The sequence below is a fragment of the Triticum aestivum genome, chromosome 7B (assembly GCF_018294505.1).
Source record: "Triticum aestivum cultivar Chinese Spring chromosome 7B, IWGSC CS RefSeq v2.1, whole genome shotgun sequence".
Taxonomy (NCBI): domain Eukaryota; kingdom Viridiplantae; phylum Streptophyta; class Magnoliopsida; order Poales; family Poaceae; genus Triticum; species Triticum aestivum.
The window spans coordinates 444,293,819-444,315,143 of record NC_057813.1 but is presented as its reverse complement, the minus strand read 5'-3'; the positions used below and the strand labels follow the sequence as shown (position 1 = coordinate 444,315,143).

At 43.6% G+C, this 21,325-nt stretch overlaps 1 long non-coding RNA gene across 1 annotated transcript; it reads right to left on the bottom strand.

The window, feature by feature from the left end:
• Positions 1 to 18,235: 18,235 nt before the first annotated feature.
• LOC123160484 (uncharacterized) lies at positions 18,236 to 20,314 on the bottom strand. Its single transcript, XR_006480238.1, has 2 exons — positions 19,972 to 20,314; positions 18,236 to 19,212 (listed from the first exon to the last, which is right to left on the bottom strand). It is a non-coding gene; the product is annotated as an uncharacterized lncRNA (long non-coding RNA).
• Between the last annotated feature and the right edge of the window lie 1,011 nt (positions 20,315 to 21,325).

Below are 21,325 nucleotides of genomic sequence, written 5' to 3'. Positions count from 1 at the left end.
ATCTTGCTTAATGCGTTACTCTGTTCTTTATGAACTTAATACTCTAGATGCAGGCAGGAGTCGGTCGATGTGTGGAGTAATAGTAGTAGATGCAGGCAGGAGTCGGTCTACTTGTTGCAGACGTGATGCCTATATACATGATCATTCCTAGATAATTTCATAATTATTCGCTTTTCTATCAATTGCTCGACAGTAATTTGTTCACCCACCGTAATACTTATGCTATCTTGAGAGAAGCCACTAGTGAAACCTATGGCCCCCGGGTCTATCCCTTATCATATTTGCTTCCAATCTACTTTTATTTGCATCTTTACTTTTTGCATCTATATTATAAAACACCAAAAATATATTTATCTTATCATACTATCTCTATTAGATCTCACTTTCGCAAGTGGCCGTGAAGGGATTGACAACCCCTTTATTGCGTTGGTTGCGAGTTCTTTGTTTGTTTGTGTAGGTGCGTGGGACTTTTGAGGAGCCTCCTACTGGATTGATACCTTGGTTCTCAAAAACTGAGGGAAATACTTACGCTACTATTGCTGCATCACCCTTTCCTCTTCAAGGAAAACCAACGCAAGCTCAAGACGTAGCAGTGGGCAACATCTGTCAATTTTGGTGGAACTGCACAAAATGGTGATTGGAGTTTCCAATATCTCCGTCAAGTTCTGCTGGTAATCTCGTGCAACATTTTATTAGCCTTTGCAAGATGGAGCCGTCACTGTCACCACAATGGCACTTTATTTTAGTGGAACTGCACAAAAGGATAAGAAAATTATAGTTGCACCTTACATGAGCCGGACAGCCAACCTTAATGTTCCTCAATTTTAGTGCAACTACTAAAGAAGAACCTGCCAGCTCACAAGAGCAAGTACTTCTTGCTAGCTGAATGATGAAATCTTTGCTTCATTTCAGGTGAACTGCAGAAAAAGGCGCATGAATTGAATCATGGAACTCCAGGCAGACCTCATCCTAGTGGAGCTGTAGGTTGAGTTCAAGGAGGCCACTATTAAAGCGAAATCATGCTCTCCTGTCTCCTTGTTTGTGTTGTGCAAACAGGAATACTCAACTACAGATGTTGTGACGGTCAAGAGCATTCGCCAAGTTCTTCGATTGTATGACATGGCTAGCCAAGATGGATTTAATCCCGATATTCACTTTATCAAAAGGCTCTAATGGGTTGGTTCTGAATCTTGCAAGCTGGGAATCAGTGAGATGTGTAGGCATCCTTGTTGTACTTATTATTTGGATCTTATTTGTTGGTTTTGAATCTTGCAAGATGGGAATCAATGAGTTGTGTAGGCATCTTTGTTGTACTTATTATTTGGATCTTATTTGTTGGTTCTGAATCTTGCAAGCTGGGAATCAATGAGATGTGTAGGCATCTTTGTTGTACTTATTATTTGGATCTTATTTGTTGGTTCTGAATCTTGCAAGCTGGGAAACACGGCATGATGATGAAGAGGACAACAACCATAACAAACAGTTCAAACTTGGTAGTATTATCTTTGTGAAAGTGCGACAAATGTGCTGATCGTCTGCGTCCTGAGAATAATAATTCTAATTGTTGTGCATGTTGATCCTGTGGCACTGATAGAACGAGCCAATGCATTGCTTGTTTTAAGTATAAATTTCTATTAAAGCTAATTAAATTTAAGTAAAGTGACCACTAACTCCTATTATTACAGTACCAATACAGACCTGCTCATGAACCGACGTGTGGCCGGAGTAGGTTTCTTAATGGAGGCGTTTGAATGCGCCGAAGGTGCATCTTCTGTCGGGCGTGCAGCGGACGAGGGAGGGGTAGTAACTGTTGTCGCCTGTACACAATCAGCTTACTGTTGAATCCAGTTCCCCAAGAGCTGAAAAACAAACTGCTGCCGCCTCCTACACACTCGTTCACTCGAAGAGACTCCAATGGCGATCCGAGGGGTGAGCCTGCTGGATATGGACTTCAGCAAGGATTTCCCTTTGAGTTTGCCGTTCAGTCCTATGGCTGCACCAAGTTGAATGTGATGTACACCAATGATACGGATTCGGTGAAGCTCTGCCTCGCCTCAGTCCTATGGCTGCACCAGGTTCTAGAGCATTCGCCCGTTTCATCGGCAGCACCGACTGCACCTTTGCTACAGTGGAGAGAAGGAAGAACGTGACGATTCGGCCATCTGGTGCAACAAGCTTGTCGACATCCAGAAGCAATACAAGATCATCAGCAACGGGCAGGAGAAGGACTCCGTGGTTGACCTCGCTGAGACCATCATCGACCCCTAATATGCCAACATGAAAGAAGACGACCTGAACACATGGGAGGTACCTCTAAATCTAGCCTACATAACCTACGCGGCCATGGACGCATATGCATGTTACGACATGTACAGGCAGATCTTGGACATGAGGGCATGTCTGCTTCCCGTAACCAACGAGTACACGGACAGCCGCAACGTCATGATCAAGCATGCCAGGAAGGTCTAGATGTTGTACTTTATCTGTTTATAAGCACTTTTATCAGCTGAGTGTTTCATGCATTAGCCTATGTGTCGTAATTATCTGTTTTGTCCAAAATATTTCCTTTAAGAACCCATTAACATGATTGCTTTTTAGTGGCTATTTGCTTATATATATAACAAGTTCATTTGTCCGTTAAAAAAACTAGTTCACTCGGCTGCCGTGCTTTGAATCTCCTTCCTCCCAACATATTCCCCTCCTCAGGTGGACCCAGCAGGTCTCTGAATTTTCTCCCACTTTCTTTTTCAATGTAAACTGAGTTTTCTCCTAGTACTTTTCCCTAGAACAAACTCAACTACCCACGTCTAGCCTAAAAAATAATACCCCACGTACTACTAACTCATCAAATTAAAATGATATTTTATTTCATAAGTTGAAAGTTCTTACAAAATAATAGTAATAATTTTTATATATAACTTGGCAAGTTAACTCCTAGTGATTGCGTACATAAGCTTGCAAAGATTTTACTGACCAATGCAGTAATAGACGTGCAATCATGTGTTTATGTTTTTATAACATTTCTCAGCCCAACATGATATTTTCACCCAGCCCAGCAAGTCCGTGAATTTCGAGAAAAATGCAAATGGGATTTAAACGGGCTGCCTAGATGCTACATCATTGTTTCACCCAGCCCACCAAATGGACTAAAAAACAAATGGACTGGCTGACATGTGGGCTAGTAGGTCGAAGCCTAAGAAGGCGTTGGATTTACATCCAACGGCCGGCATTCTTCTTCAATCTCTTGTCTTCTTTCCCCAGCGCTGCCGGAACCGCCTGCTCCTTCCTTCGGCGTCCAGCGGCGTTATTTTGCGCTCCTCAGTGAAATGCTACCCCGCCGACGGCCAGGCCATCCCTCCACTCCGCACCTCCTGTTATTCCGCCGAGTGTAGGCCCACCCCGCACCCGAACCAGTCAAGTTTCCCACTCCTCTCCGTCTGCGACTCCACTGCCGCATCTTCCCCATCTCCGGGTCGTTCTAGTCTGGGGCCTCGCCGTCGTCCACCACCTTGGTGCGCTCGGAGCGGCATGGTCAACATACGAGAGTCATCGGAAGAGGAGTGTACGTGAAGAGCCTGACGGCTGGGACCCACGAGGTCCATGGTCGCACGCAAGGAAAGTTCCTCCTTATTACGCACTGTACGTGGGAAGGGCTTCTGTATTTCACGAAAAAACGTTCCCCCCGCTGACAGGTCGGACCCACGACCAATATCTTTGCACACAAGGAAGTGCCTCCTTATGACGCACAAAAAAATGAATACCCCCTGCTAGACCCACCATAGTGGGTGGCTGACTTGTGGGCCTACTAACTTGATGAGGACGGAGGGCTTTGTCAACTTAGTCAATATGAATGATTCTTGCTCCAGTGACCGTACGATGTCCATCCAACGGCCATAGTGCTTCTTCAACCTCTGGTCTTCTTGCTCCAGCCGTTCAAAGCAGCGCCAGTCGTGCCGCGTGCTCCTGCCTCTCATGGCCGGTTGTGATGCCGCGGAGGCCTCACCGCCCCTACTACTCCCACCGCTGGCCCAGGGCATCCCTCTACTCACCCACACCCCCTGTTATTCTGCGGTGACGGCAGCTTCACGCCGTAGCCGAACCAGTGAACCCTCGTACTCCTCTCCGCGTGGGCATCCACTGCGGCGTCTTCCCCGGCTCCGCGTCATCCGCTTCCTAGGCCTCACCGTCGTCCACCGCCTTGGTGCTCTCAGGTCTCGGCGCGCCATGGTCAATGTGGTCAACGATCGACTTCCATCGAAAGAGTACTGTACGTGGAGAGACTGACGGCTGGGTCCACGGCCGCAGCTGGGTCCACGGCCACAACCCAGTATTTTTGTGATTTGCCAAGTAAGTCGCTTTGTCAGGCCTGTTGGGCTGCAAATCTTTCAAGACGAGGAGAGCTTCATTCGGCTGGCCGAGAAAATGGACTATCAGTAATGAGAAATGGGTTGTACATTTTTAAAACACATCAAACCGACAATTAGTTTCAAATATCTTTTTTTTCATTTTGAGATTTTAAATTACATTAATTTTTATGCGTGGAGAATTTGTTGGATTTTATATTGATATACATTTATTTTTAAAATCAGTTTGAATGTGAGTCGAAATTTCGGGATTAAAAACAGTTCGGACCGCACCGAAATATGCAAAATTTTGTATAATTTTTTAACCGTGGCCACAATATGGGTTGTAATGCTAACAAAAAGAATATGGGCTCCAAAAAAACCTGAAGAATTAGTAAATGGGCTGTAAATTATTAGAAATAATGGCAGATGGGTTGTATGCTGTTTTCCACAGATTTGAGGCTTTCCTAAAAAAAGGTTGACGCACAAGCAGTGACTGTTGGATGTCCATCCAACGGCCGTCGTGCTTCTTCAATCTCTGCTCTTCCTGCTCTAGCTGCTCAAACAAGAGCCGGCGAGACTGCCTACTCCCTCCTCCCCGCGGCCGGCTGTGCTGCCGCGCAGGCTTCACCACCCCACCGTACTCCCATCGCTGGCCTAGCCATCCCTCTACTCACCCACACCGGCTGTTATTCTCTGGCGACAGCAGACGAACCAGTAAACCCTCGTACAGTCATACTCTCCTCCGTGTGGGAAACAACTGCCGAGTCTTCCCTGCCTCCGTGTCGTTCCCTTCCTAGGCCTCGCCATCGTCCACCGCCCTGGTGCTCTCGGCGCGGCCTGGTCAACGTGGTCAACAACCGACATGCATCTGAAGTGGACTATACATGGAGAGGCCGACAGCTGGGTCCACGGCCGCAGCAAGGAAATGCCTCCTTATTACGCGCAAAATAATGATTCCTCCACCTGACATCGGCGACCCACCGAAAGGGCCTCTGTAGTTCGTGAAAAAACATTACCGCCGCTGATAGCTTAGACCCACCAGCTATATCTTCGCACGCAAGGAAGTGCCTCCTTATTACGCACAAAAAAATGAATAGTCCCCCTGTTAGCTGGGACCCAGTATAGTGGCAGGCTGACTTGTGGGTCTACTAAGTTGACAGGGACGGAGGGCTTTGTCAACTTAGTCAATATGCACGATTCTAGCTCCAGTGACCGTACGATGTCCATCCAACGGTCGTAGTGCTTCTTCAACCTCTGGTCTTCTTGCTCCAGCCGCCCAAACCAGCGCCGGTCGTGCCTCGTGCTCCTGCCTCCCGTGGCCGGTTGCGATGCGGTGGAGGCCTCACCGCCCCCTACTACTCCCACCGCTGGCCAGGCCATCCCTCTACTCACCCACACCCCCTGTTATTCTGCAGCGACGACAGCCTCACACCGCAGCGAACAAGTGAACCCTCGTACTCCTCTACGTGTGGGCATCCACTGCCGCGTCTTCCCTGGCTCCACGTCGTCCCCTTCCTAGGCCTCGCCGTTGTCCACTGCCCTGGTGCTCTCGGTGCGGTGTGGTCAACGTGGTCAAGGAACGGCTTCCATCGGACGTGGACTGTACGTTGAGAGGCTGACAGTTGGGTCCACGGCCACAGCAAGGAAGTGCATCCTTATTATGCGCAAAATAATTATTCCTCCACCTGACAGCGGGGACCCACCGGACGGGCCACCGTACTTCGTGAAAAAAAATCCCCCTGACTGTTGGGACCCACCAGCTACACCTTCACACGCAAGGAAGTCCATCCGGGCAAAAAAAATGATTCTCCCCCCTGACTGCTGGGAACCACCAGCTACATCTTCACACGCAAGGAAGTGCGACCAGGCAAATAAAAAGATTCGCCCCCCTGACTGTTGGGACCCACTAGCTACATCTTCGCATGCAAGGAAGTGCCTGACAGTCGGGACCCACCTGGTCGAAGCGTACGTAGCGTTATCATTCTGGTCGCGAACGTGTACGTACATACTGGTCATTGTAGAGGCGCGCACGTGTTGTAGTAGAGGCGCGCACGTAGCATGTACACGTACGTACGACGGCCAGGGTGCAAGAAAGAAAATACGGCCACGTGTGTGTACATACGGGCGGGGTCTCGAACGCCTACTCTCGCATACGTACGGTCAGGGCTCGTGTACATGGCTGGATCAGAACGGAGAAACAACGTCGTCATTGTCTTCATGGGGAGCCAACTGGTTGGGTCGGAACGGAATGTGTCATCGTGTTCATCGGGAGGGCTTGGACGGAACAGGCGATGGAAACGAGGCCTGGCGTACCGCAGAATGGAGGAAACGGCCTTGTGTTCGACCGGCCACGTTCAAAACGGGGGTCCTGTTGATCGGGAGGGGTCTGGCGTACCACAAAACGGAGGAAACGGACCTCCTACGGTCGAAACGAGGGCCCTGTTGATCGGGAGGGGTGTGCCGAATCGCAAAACGGACGAAACGGACCTCCTACGGTCGAAACGGGGTCATGTTGATCGGGAGGGGTGTGGCGTACCGCAAAACGGACGAAACGGACTTGTGTTGGAGCGCTACGGTCGAAACGGGGATCATGTTCATTGGGAGGGGTGTGGCGTACCGCAAAATGAGACTCCACAAGATACTGTTCATCTCCACCATCGACCTCCTCCAGCCTCCACGGGCTACCGTTGTCGGTTCAATATCCGGCGTATCTCGTGGTAGGGGTCCTAAGCTAGGCGTGTTGGAGTGATGGTAACATGGACACGGGGTTTTACCCAGCTTCGGGCTCTCTTGATGAGATAATACCCTACATGCTGCTTTTGATTGTATTCATATGGGTGTAGTACAGAGTACATGTATCTACCACGAGATTGTAGTAATGAATATGAGATTGTCTATTGTCTAGCATGGCCTCGGTTTAAATAAGTTGTCTTGGGCGCCAAGTCTTGTGGAGTCTTCCTTGTATGCGGTAGGGGTTGTCCGAACTGGCCCATGAGTATACGGCCATGGGGGTCCTCGGCCCAATCCAACTGATCGGGAGATGGCGTGGTGAGTACCCCCTAGCCCAGGACACCGTCAGTAGCCCCCTGAACCGGTCTTCAAGTTGGGGACGCTCCTCGATTCTTCCGAACTGTTCTTCATCTTCGATCGTTGGTCTTGAAAATTGGTTCAACAAATCTTCTCGTCTTTGATCTTGAGGATTGCCGAGGTGACTCCGAAGAGTTTACACGTCGGGTATCCGAGGAGCCCCTTTAAGTTTCCGGCCTTTATCGATGCCTTGTTATTTTTATGCCATACCTCGGGTTTGAAGTTGTTCCCGAGCGGCAACGTCCTCTTGCACCCGAGCTCCAACGCCGGACTGCATTGGAGGTATCTTTAACAGCCAAGCACCAACACCGGACCGCTTCCGAGCTCCAACGCCAGAATGCATCCGAGCTCCAACGCCGGACTATGTCCAAGCTCCAACGCCGGACTATGTCCAAGCTCTAACACCGGACTGTATCCGAGCTCCAACACCGGACTATGTCCAAGCTCCAACGTCGGACTGTATCCAATCTCCAACACCGGACTGTATCCGAGGTGGTGCACCACCTCATCCATGGGCTGATTTTTATGAATTTAATTCCGAATTATGCAATGTAATCTCTATCGAGATGTATAGCCAGTAGCCCTCAAGGTGCGTGTTGGCCTAATATCCGGGATGCACCTGAAGGAAAAAATCAAACCGCTGACCCTAGTAGCCCCTGAGACTCAGGCCGATTCATAAAATTAGCCTGAGGATCAATTTCCAGCTCGGCAATTGATGTCTACTACACAACCTTCTTCTTGTAGACGTTGTTGGGCCTGCAAGTGCACAGGTTTGTAGGACAGTAGCCAATTTTCCTCAAATGGATGACCTAAGGTTTATCAATCCGTAGGAGGCGTTGGATGAAGATGGTCTCTCTCAAGCAACCCTGCAAACAAATAACAAAAAGTCTCTTGTGTCCCCAAGACACCCAATACAATGGTAAATTATATAGGTGCACTAGTTCGGCAAAGAGATGGTGATACAAGTGCAAAATAGATAGTAGATATAGGTTTTTGTAATCTGAAAATATAAAAACAGCAAGGTAACTAATGATAAAAGTGAGCGTAAACGGTATTGCACTGATAGGAAACAAGGCCTAGGGTTCATACTTTCACTAGTGCAAGTCCTCTCAACAATAATAACATAGATAGATAATATAACAAGCCCTCAACATGCAACAAAGAGTCACTCCGAAGCCACTAATAGCGGAGAACAAACATAGAGATTATGGTAGGGTACAAAACGACCTCAAAGTTATTCGTTCGGATCGATCTATAAAAGAGTTCGTACTAGAATAACACCTTAAGATACAAATCAACCAAAACCCTAATGTCACCTAGATACTCCATTGTCACCTCAAGTATCCGTGGGCATGATTATACAATATGCATCACACAATCTCAGATTCATCCAACCAACATAAAAGTACTTCAAAGAGTGCCCCAAAGTTTCTACCGGAGAGTCAAGAACGTGTGCCAACCCCTATGCATAGGTTCTCAATGTCATGAAACCCGCAAGTTGATCACCAAAACATGCATCAAGTGGCACATGATATCCCATTGTCACCACAGATAATCACGGCAAGACATACATCAAGTGTTCTCACAAAGACTCAATCCGATAAGAAAACTTCAAAGGGGAAACTCAATTCATCACAAGAGAGTAGAGGGGGAGAAACATCATAAGATCCAACTACAATAGCAAAGCTCGGGATACATCAAGATCATGCCATAGAGGAACACGAGAGAGAACACGAGAGAGAGAGAGATCAAACACATAGCTACTGGTACATACCCTCAGCCCCGAGGGTGAACTACTCCCTCCTCGTCATGGATAGCGCCGAGATGATGAAGATGGCCTCTGGTGATGGGATCCCCCTCCGACAGGGTGCCGGAACAGGGTCCCGATTGGTTTTTGGTGGCTACAGAGGCTTGCGGCGGCGGAACTCTCGATCTATGTTCTGTTCTGGAAGTTTTAGGGTATAAGAGTATATATGGGTGCAGGGGGTACGTCGGTGGAGCTACGAGGGCCCCACGAGGTAGGGGGCGCCCCCAGGGGGGTGGGCGCGCCCCCCACCCTCGTGAGCACCTCCCGTATCTTCTGACGTGGAGTCCAAGTCCATCAGGCGGGTTTTCTTCCAAAAATAACTTCTCCAGTTGATTTCGTTCCGTTTTGACTTTGTCTGATATTCCTTTTCCTCGAAACACTGAAATAGGCATAAAACAGCAAATCTGGGCTGGGCCTCCGGTTAATAGGTTAGTCCCAAAAATAATATAAAAGTGGATAATAAAGCCCAATATTGCCTAAAACAGTAGATAAAGTAGCATGGAGCAATCAAAAATTATAGATACGTTGGAGACGTATCAAGCATCCTCAAGCTTAATTCCTGCTCGTCCCCGAGTAGGTAAATGATAAAAAAAAATTGATGCGGAGTGATACTTTGGCATAATTTTAATGTAAATCTTCTTAATTGTGATATGAATATTCAGATCCGAAGGATTCAAGACAAAAGTTCATATTGACACAAAAATAATAATACTTCAAGCATACTAATCAAAGCAATCATGTCTTCTCAAAATATCATGGCAAAAGAAAGTTCATCCCTACAAAATCATATAGTTAGGCTATGCTTCATTTTCGTCACACAAAGATGTTCCCAACTTCTATACCCCCGATGACAAGCCAAGCAATTGTTTCATACTTAAATAATCTCAAACTTTTTCAACCTTCACGCAATACATGAGCATGAGCCATGGATATAGCACTATGGGTGGAATAGAATATGATGGTGGGGATTGTGTGGAGAAGACAAAAAAGGAGAAAGTCTCACATCAACTAGGCGTATGAACGGGCTATGGAGATGCCCATCAATAGATATCGATGTGAGTGGGTAGGGATTGCCATGCAACGGATGCACTAGAGCTATGAATGCTCAACAAAAGAAAACTAGTGGGTGTGCATCCAACTCGCTTGCTCACGAAGACCTAGGGTATTTGAGGAAACCCATCGTAGGAATATACAAGCCAAGTTCTATAATGAAAAATTCCCACTAGTATGAACAAGACAACTTATGAGACTCGCTATATGAAAAACATGGTGCTACTTTGAAGCACAATATATGAGACTCACTACATGAAGAACAAGGTGCTACTTTGAAGAACAAGTGTGGAAAAAGAGATAGTAGCATTGGCCTTTTTATTTTTTTATTTTTTGGGGGCCTTTCTTTTTTTGGGCCTTTTTTGGCCTTTCTCTTTTTTTGGGCCAATGCTCTAATAATGATGATCATCACACTTCTATTGATTACAAAATAAGGATTACAACTCGAAACTAGAACAAGATATGACTCTATATGAATGCCTCCGGCGGTGTACCGGGATGGTGCAATGAATCAAGAGTGACATGTATGGAAAATAATGCATGGTGGCTTTGCCACAAATACGATGTCAACTACATGATCATGCAATGGCAATATGACAAAAGTAGTGTATGTCATGATGATGATGATGGAAGTTGCATGGCAATATATCTCGGAATGGCTATGGAAATGCCATGATAGGTAGGTATGGCGGCTGTTTTGAGGAAGATATAAGGAGGTTTATGTGTGATAGAGCGTATCGTATCACGGGGTTTGGATGCACCGGCGAAGTTTGCACCAACTCTCAAGGTGAGAAAGGGCAATGCACGGTACCGAAGAGGCTAGCAAAGGTGGAAAGGTGAGAGTGCGTATAATCCATGGACTCAACATTAGTCAAAAGAACTCATATACTTACTGCAAAAATTTAGAAGCCATCAAAAATCAAGTACTACGCGCATGCTCCTAGGGGGATAAATTGGTAGGAAAAGACCATCGCTCATCCCCGACCGCCACTCATAAGGATGCACAAGCCAGGTACACTTCATGTTTCAAATTTGTTACACAACTTTAAGCATACGTGCATGCTACGAGACTTGCAAACTTCAACACAAGCATTTCTCAAATTCACAATTACCCAACTAGCACGACTTTGATATTATCACCTCCATATCTCAAAACAATTATCAAGCATCAAACTTATCTTAGTATTCAATTCACTCATAAGAAAGTTTCACATATCTTGAATACCAAGTATATTAATATTAAGCAAATTACCATGCTATTGACGACTTCAAAATAATTTAAGTGAAGCATGAGAGATCAATAGTTTCTTTAAAACAAATCCACCACCATGCTCTAAAAGATATAAGTGAAGCACTAGAGCAAAAATTATCACGCTCAAAAGATATAAGTGAAGCACTATGAGCAAAAACTTTCAAGCTCAAAAGATATAAGTGAAGCACAAAGAGTATTCTAACAAATTCCAATTCATGTATGCCTCTCTCATTAAAGAATTTCAGATCTTGATACTTTATTCAAACAGCAAGCAAAGCTAAAGAAAACTACATTGCAAGGATAGCACAACTCATGTGAAGAAGCAAAAACTTAGGCTCAACCGATACTAACCGATAGTTGTTGAAGAAGAAAGGTGGGATGCCTACCGGGACATCCCCAAGCTTAGATGCTTGAGACTTCTTGAAATATTATCTTGGGGTGCCTTGGGCATCCCCAAGCTTGAGCTTTTGTGTCTCCTTAATTCCTCTCATATCATGGTTTCTCTTTTTCTCAAAAGGCTTCATTCACAACAAACTCAACAAGAACTCGTGAGATAGGTTAGTATAAACCAATGCAAAACCTTATCATCTTCTACTGTAACAAATCACTAAAATTATTATTCAACATTGCATACTAAATGCCTCTGCATATTTAATACTCCTATCTTCAAATAGAATCATTAAACAAGCAAACATATGCAAACAATGCAACCATAACAGCAATCTGTCAAAACAGTACAGTCTGTAAACAATGCAAGAGTATCAATACTTACCTGACTCCAAAAATTATTAACTAAAATTCCCACTGTAATAAATTTATCAGAGCTCAATATGCAAAAACATTCAACGTTAGACCATGCTCTTACTTTTCTAGGGAATTTTTGCAACAGCGCTAAACTTTCTGTTTTCAAACAGCAACATGCAAACAAGCAAAATAAGCATGGCAAAGGCTATCCTTGACTTTTTTATTAAAACTAAAGAGGCAAAACACAATTCTAACTAACAAAAAGAAAAAAATAACAAAAAAAAATGACGCTCCAAGCAAAACACATATCATGTGGTGAATAAAAATATAGCTCTAAGTAAAGTTACCGATGAACGAAGACGAAAGAGGGGATGCCTTCCGGGGCATCCGCAAGCTTAGTTGCTTGGTTGTCCTTTAATATTACCTTGGGGTGCCTTGGGCATCCCCAAGCTTAGGCTCTTGCCACTCCTTATTCCATAGTCCATCGAATCTTTACCCAAAACTTGAAAACTTCAACCACACAAAACTTAACAGAAAACTCGTGAGCTCCGTTAGCGAAAGAAAACAAAACACCACTTCAAGGTACTGTAATGAACTCATTCTTTATTTATATTAGTGTTAAACCTACTGTATTCCAACTTCTCTATGGTTTATAAACTATTTTACTAGCCATATATTCATCAAAATAAGCAAATGACACAATGAAAACAGAATCTGTCAAAAACAGAACAGTCTGTAGTAATCTATAACTAACGCAAACTTCTGGAACTCCAAAAATTCTAAAATAAATTGGTGGACCTGAGTAATTTGTCTAGTAATTATCTGCAAAAATAATAAACTAAATAGCACTCTCCAGTAAAAAGTTCTAGCTAATCTCATGAGCGCTAAAGTTTCTGTTTTTTTACAAGATGATCATAAAGACTTCACCCAAGTCTTCCCAAAGGTTCTACTTGGCACAAACACTAAATAAAACATAAAACCACATCTAAACAGAAGCTAGATGGATTATTTATTCCTTAATAGAACCAAAAAGCAAGAAACTAAAATAAAATTGGGTTGCCTCCCAACAAGCGCTATCGTTTAACGCCCCTAGCTAGGCATTATGATTTCAATGATGCTCACATAAATGATAGGAATTAAAACATAACGGGAGCATCATGAAGCATATGACTAGCACATTTAAGTCTAACCCACTTCCTATGCATAAGGATTTTGTGAACAAATAACTTATGGAAACAATAATCAACAAGCATAGGAAGGTAACACAAGCATAGCTTTAAGAATTTAAGCACATACAGAGGAAACTTGATATTATCGCAATTCCTACAAGCATATGTTCCTCTCTCATAATAATTTTCAGTAGCATCATAAATGAATTCAACAATATAACCAGCACCTAAAGCAGTCTTTTCATGATCTACAAGCATAAAAAATTTACTACTCTCAACATAAGCAAATTTCTTCTCATGAATAGTAGTGGGAGCAAACTCAACAAAATAACTATCATGTGATTGAAAATTAAGATCAAGATGACACGTTTCATGGTTATCATTATTCTTTAAAGCATACGTGTCATCACAATAATCATCATAGATAGGAGGCATGCTTTCATCATAGTAAATTTGCTCATCAAAGCTTGGGGGACAAAAAATATCATCTTCATCAAACATAGTTTCCCCAAGCTTGTGGCTTTGCATATCATTAGCATCATGGATATTCAAGGAATTCATACTAACAACATTGCAATCATGCTCATCATTCACATATTTAGTGCCAAACATTTTAAAGATTTCTTCTTCTAGCACTTGAGCACAATTATCCTTTCCATCATACTCACGAAAGATATTAAAAAGATGAAGCATATGAGACAAACTCAACTCCATTTTTTTGTAGTTTTCTTTTATAAACTAGACTAGTGCTAAGATTCGATTGCAAGATCTAAAGATATATCTTCACTTACCTAGCCTCCCCGGCAACGGCGCCAGAAAAGAGCTTGATGTCTACTACACAACCTTCTTCTTGTAGACGTTGTTGGGCTACAAGTGCACATGTTTGTAGGACAGTAGCAAATTTCCCTCAAGTGGATGACCTAAGGTTTACCAATCCGTAGGAGGCGTAGGATGAAGATGGTCTCTCTCAAGCAACCCTGCAAACAAATAACAAAAAGTCTCTTGTGTCCCAACACACCCAATACAATGGTAAATTGTATAGGTGCACTAGTTCGGCGAAGAGATGGTGATACAAGTGCAAAATAGATAATAGATATAGGTTTTTGTAATCTGAAAATATAAAAACAGCAAGGTAACTAATGATAAAAGTGAGCGTAAACGGTATTGCAATGATAGGAAACAAGGCCTAGGTTCATACTTTCACTAGTGCAAATTCTCTCAACAATAATAATATAGATAGATAATATAACAAGCCCTCAACATGCAACAAAGAGTCACTCCGAAGCCACTAATAGCGGAGAACAAACGTAGAGATTATGATAGGATACGAAACCACCTCAAAAGTTATTCATTCGGATCGATCTATAAAAGAGTTCGTACTAGAATAACACCTTAAGATACAAATCAACCAAAACCCTAATGTCACCTAGATACTCCATTGTCACCTCAAGTATCCGTGGGCATGATTATATGATATGCATCACACAATCTCAGATTCATCCAACCAACATAAAAGTACTTCAAAGAGTGCCCCAAAGTTTCTACCAGAGAGTCAAAAACGTGTGCCAACCCCTATGCATAGGTTCTCAAAGTCACGAAACCCGCAAGTTGATCACCAAAACATGCATCAAGTGGCACATGATATCTCATTGTCACCACAGATAATCACGGCAAGACATACATCAAGTGTTCTCATAAAGACTCAATCCGATAAGAAAACTTCAAAAGGGAAACTCAATTCATCACAAGAGAGTAGAGGGGGAGAAACATCATAAGATCCAACTACAATACCAAAGCTCGGGATACATCAAGATCATGCCATAGAAGAACACGAGAGAGAACACGAGAGAGAGAAAGATCAAACACATAGCTACTGGTACATACCCTCAGCCCCGAGGGTGAACTACTCCCTCCTCGTCATGGATAGCGCCGAGATGATGAAGATGGCATCTGGTGATGAGATCCCCCTCCGGCAGGGTGCCCGAACAGGGTCCCGATTGGTTTTTGGTGGCTACAGAGGCTTGCGGCGGCGGAACTCTCGATCTATGTTCTGTTTTGGAAGTTTTAGGATATAAGAGTATATATGGGTGCAGGGGGTGCGTCGGTGGAGCTACGGGGGCCCCACGAGGTAGGGGGCGCGCCCAGGGGGGGTGGGCACGCCCCCCACCCTCGTGAGCACCTCCCGTATCTTCTGACGTGGAGTCCAAGTCCATCAGGTGGGTTTCCTTCCAAAAATAACTTCTCCAATTGATTTCGTTCCGTTTTGACTTCGTCTGATATTCCTTTTCCTCGAAACACTGAAATAGGCATAAAACAGCAAATCTGGGCTGGGCCTCCGGTTAATAGGTTAGTCCCAAAAATAATATAAAAATGGATAATAAAGCCCAATATTGCCTAAAACAGTAGATAAAGTAGCATGGAGCAATCAAAAATTATAGATACGTTGAAGACGTATCAAGCATCCCCAAGCTTAATTCCTGCTCGTCCCCGAGGAGGTAAATGATAAAAAAGAATTTTTGATGCGGAGTGATACTTTGGCATAATTTCAATGTAAATCTTCTTAATTGTGATATGAATATTCAGATCCGAAAGATTCAAGAGAAAAGTTCATATTGACACAAAAATAATAATACTTCAAGTATACTAATCAAAACAATCATGTCTTATCAAAATATCATGGCAAAAGAAAGTTCATCCTTACAAAATCATATAGTTAGGCTATGCTTCATTTTCGTCACACAAAGATATTCCCAACTTCTATACCCCCGATGACAAGCCAAGCAATTGTTTCATACTTAAATAATCTCAAACTTTTTCAACATTCACGCAATACATGAGCATGAGCCATGGATATAGCACTATGGGTGGCATAGAATATGATGGTGGGGATTGTGTGGAGAAGACAAAAAAGGAGAAAGTCTCACATCAACTAGGCGTATGAACAGGCTATGGAGATGCCCATCAATAGATATCAATGTGAGTGAGTAGGGATTGCCATGCAACGGATGCACTAGAGCTATAAATGCTCAACAAAAGAAAATTAGTGGGTGTGCATCCAACTCGCTTGCTCACGAAGACCTAGGGCATTTGAGGAAACTCATCGTAGGAATATACAAGCCAAGTTCTATAATGAAAAATTCTCACTAGTGTGAACAAGATAACTTATGAGACTCGCTATATGAAAAATATGGTGCTACTTTGAAGCACAATATATGAGACTCACTACATGAAGAACAAGGTGCTACTTTGAAGCACAAGTGTGGAAAAAGAGATAGTAGCATTGGCCTTTTTATTTTTTTATTTTTTTGGGGCCTTTCTTTTTTTTGGCCTTTTTTTGGCCTTTCTCCTTTTTTGGGGGCAATGCTCTAATAATGACTAGTAGCCCCCGAGTCTTAATGCGGGCACGGGAGGCCGAATTAAGGATTGATATTCATAGTAAAATCACAAATTATGTGTAATGACTCTATGTATCCAAGTACTTAAAATCATTAATGCTCGGATCCGCATTATACAAAACTTTGTTGACCGACCATCGGCTTCAACCTCCTCGGCCAGTAGGTGAGGAGTGTTTGTCCTACTTTATAAAGCCTTTATGAGGGCAAAGATTTACGGCAAACAAGGCAATCCGGTCATATGGTTTTATAAATAAAGGTACGCAGAGAGACATGTTATATTATTGTTTAACATAAGAAACATCGCCCAAAGAAAATAGTCCCGCTATCGGTTCCTTTCTTTGGGTTGTCATGCTAAGCATGATCATGAAACCTCAGCTCCGATCAATGTGGGAGGAAAATACTGAGGAAATAGTTCGGTGAAAGCTTCCAAACTCTATGGTCTAAATGAACCCAAATTTTCACTTCCGTTGTGACCATTTATAATCTAAAAGTGGCCCATCGTCGGCTTCTACCCCCTTGTAGATGCTATGCAGGGTGTTTTCGAAACAACAAAACAACCTTAGCCGACGTCTCGATGCCCGAAGGCGGTTATGTTGGCGGAAACGAGGCAATCAAATATGCGGGCTTTATAACTTTCACTTAGTCATAGGAGCTTAAAGTTGGGAGGCCCGCAAGTAGCCCCCTGTTAGTGTTCGGCGACGGCCGAGGTCAAGCCGTAAACACTTCGGCCAATGTTATGAACGACCCGTCACTACTCCCTCTATTCCTAAATATTTGTCTTTTTAGAGATTACAAATGAACTACCACATACGGATATATATAGACATATTTTAGAGTTAGATTCACTCATTTTGCTCCGTATGTAGTCACTTGTTAAAATCACTAAGACAAATATTTAGGAACGGAGGGAGTACTTCACAACTATGAACCAAGTTGTAGTTTCCACGCCACCGACTGTTGCCATGAATCTAGCCTCCCGCACACAACGAAAGAGAGACAAATTGGCATAGATTATGGGTAAACTAAACTAAACAAACGATGGATGTACTGGATTACATGCAAGGCACCTTAGTATTGATTGAAGCGATACAAGAATGAAAAGATTCACCTAGCAAAACAATGAATATGTACTAACTTTCTACGAAAGTAGATTCACTTCTTAACTAATGCCGATCTCAATTGTTTTGAATTAAGGCATGTCAAATTTGGAGGATTCAAAATAATTGCACTCAATACTATATCTACTCATAAAAAACATAACGCTAGTGTTGGAACTACTACCCAACTATAAGTAACTAATGTCCTTCATTAGGGAAATGATAATTTTATTTGCTTTGGCCATTTGGATCATGCAAAACAAAAAAAATTCAAGCATGCTAATGAACTGAAGTGGAAGGATTTTTTTTCGATGAGCTAAATCAGCCAAGACGATTAAGAGCTAGTTTTAAGCCATTTTATTTTCCTTTTTTGGCTTAGCCTTGTAATAACCTTTGTTATTCTAATTATTTATAAAAACTGCAATGGGGTTTTACCCTAATATTTTCCTAACAAAAATAAAATACAAGCCACTCGTAGAGCATTTAAAATTAAAAGTAATTCATGTTGAGGAGAGACTCAAGACCATTGTCCATCTAAATCCATGGTCAGTTCAATCTTGGACAGCTTGCTCGTAGGCTGGCATTCTTTTAACGGGATGGCTTCACATGCACAGATCTCAAAAAATGCTGCCCGGTGATGAGTGACAATGTAGGTACAAATTCATGTTTCGCCGGATCAATGGCAAATAAAGCTAACCAACATGAGGTGTCCAGCCATTCATCCCTACTTTCAAATAGTCTTCACGTTCGCTATTTTTAGGGTTTCTTTAGGCACCACCCATGTGCTTCTGCCCCATTAAATTGGGTAAGTTTCCAACAAAAAAGGGAGCACAAAACAGCATGTGGGTTGAGGGCGTTGGGGAACCAACCGTAGCAAAACCAGGTATATTTAGGGCGTGTTCAGTAGCTCTCCAGATCCTGGCTTCGTCGACTCCACGAGTGGAGCTGGGCCGAACGCCCCGACTCCGCAGAGTAGCAATCGAGAAGCTGGCGAGCGTCGTAGTGTAAAAAGCGAGGAGTTGAGGAGTTGGTCTTTCCCAAATCTCAGAAAATAAAGAAGTTAGAGTTGACTGAATTTACATGGGGATGCCACCGCCAAGTGAAAAGCTAGCGTACCGGTTCGCTATCTAATCCTCTCCCGAGCTTGAGCTTTGCCTCGATGACCTCAAAAACGGGTTCACGTCCCAGCCTTTTTCCCAGGCCTACAGCTAGCAGCCCAACAACTATTGCCGACTGGGCCACAAAATGCTAAATGGGCTTTGAACCTGGAGGAAAACGACCGAATCAAGAAGCTACGGTGCCGAACGAAACGCTACTTCTGGTTTTTTGTACGCGGAGTTGGAAGCTGGCGACGGAAGCTGGCGATGAGGATTTTTGGGCTGTGGAGAGCTACCGAACACGCCCTTACTCCCAATACTCATGCGCAGGGGCATATTAGTCCCAGAAAACCAAACCAATGCCCTCCTTTGTATGAGGAGAGTTTATATGTGCAGAGTAAAAAGAATCAGAGTATGTGGAAATTTTAGATTTGGTACGCAACTGGAATCTACGGTTGGTTTTCTATCTTTTTGTGATGATGGTTGATTTTGAACACCATCCAAGAGTAATCAAAACCCGTCATGGCATACACGTATGCCATATGGCATAAGAAACCATCTACTGTATTTCTGCAAAAAAAAACATCTACTGTACTTTAGGAAAAAAAAGAGACATCTGTATTCACGGCCTATTTCTACCAAATTGAATCTGTTTGACACAATATGAGCAATCACAATGCTCAGACGGCCACATGCGTAAGCGGAACCTAGATCGACTAAGAAATCTCGGACAATTACCCTTTCAAGCTCAACTAAAACAGAGCACACGCACAACCAAACAAACGCGCTGATTTCGAATAGCAGCAAGAACATGAACACATCATTTTTTTTTTTGCGGGAACCATAGCTCTAGAAAAGAACATGAACACATCATACAACCGTAGCTCTAGAAAAGAACAGATCGGAAGTAGAAAACAGACGCATTACCTGACGGCCGTCTGCACCGGCGATGAAGGAGCTGAGATCGACTCTTGCACGCCCAACTCCTCTCCTCGAGATGAGAATCTGCAACTCCTCCACCCAAGAACTTGATATGACGGACGAACTCGCCTCTCGCCGCTAGGGAAGCCCTAGCGAAACCCCAACGCGAAGCAGAGGAGGGCGACGGCTGGGGCTGGAGAGAACGAAACAGAGAGAGAAAAGCTGGTTGTGCGAACGGAGGCACGGCGCGGCCCTTGTACTTATAGGCGCTGGCCAACGACGCGTGGGGAGGCAGGAGACCGGATTGGAAAAGAATCAGGAAACGGAACGCCCAAGCAGAAGAAGGATTGCGACGGCTGCCGCACGGTGGGAAGGGAAGGCTATCGATCTGTTTCCAATTATTACGGCGCGGTTTTACCGCCGTGGCCCGTTGGGATTCCCAACGTGAATCGTGGACGTTTGCGTTTCGCGATATCTGCGGGGTAGTGCGGGGTGAGGGCAGGAAACACTGGGTCATGGCTGGGACTGTCTATTTAGCATTTGACTGTTTTTTAATTCGAGAACATTCAAATTTCCGGACAAATAAACAACTAACACCTGTATGTCCAAAACCTTCCACCCCTACAACTGTATGTTTTGTATTTGAAAGAAAACGGTTCGGGCTAATCTCTGACCCGGTTCGCCTGCACGCAGCTCTCCTACTCCAATTGAAATAGGACGATCCACAGGTCAGCAATACTCCTATTCCAATTCATTAAAAAAAAGACTCCTACTCCAATTGTTCGCTCTCTTTACCTCTTGCATGAGCAAATTAGGAGGATCTTTCTTCATCTACAAAAGAGACAGATCAATAGCAAACTGTAAATTTGGGAAACTATATGAACTTTGCAAGCTACATGTAGCAATTAAAATGACATGAACATGGAAATTACACTAAAATTCTGACATGGTTTACATGTAAGCGGGTAAAAACAGTGTAAATAGAAGACATATCAACAACATCTGTAAATCTGGGAAATTACATAACCTTCGCATGCTACATGTAGCAGGAAATTACTCTAAAATAGTGAGGTAGTTCCAATGTAAAATCTAGGGTAATTTTCAGAAACATTCAGTAGCAGAAACTAATGACAATGCAAGTAAAAATGGATGACACTAAAAATACCCAAGAGTTACACTGAAAGTGACCAAGATTTACAGTGTAAATCCCCCTATAAATTACATAGTACATACACAGTAATTACATTGCAAGCACACAAGGAATTACACCTGTAAAAACTGATGAGATTACACAAAATTACAGTGTAAGTGAGCAGGAATTACATTGTGAAACCCAAGAATCCAAAGCTTGTAATTACAG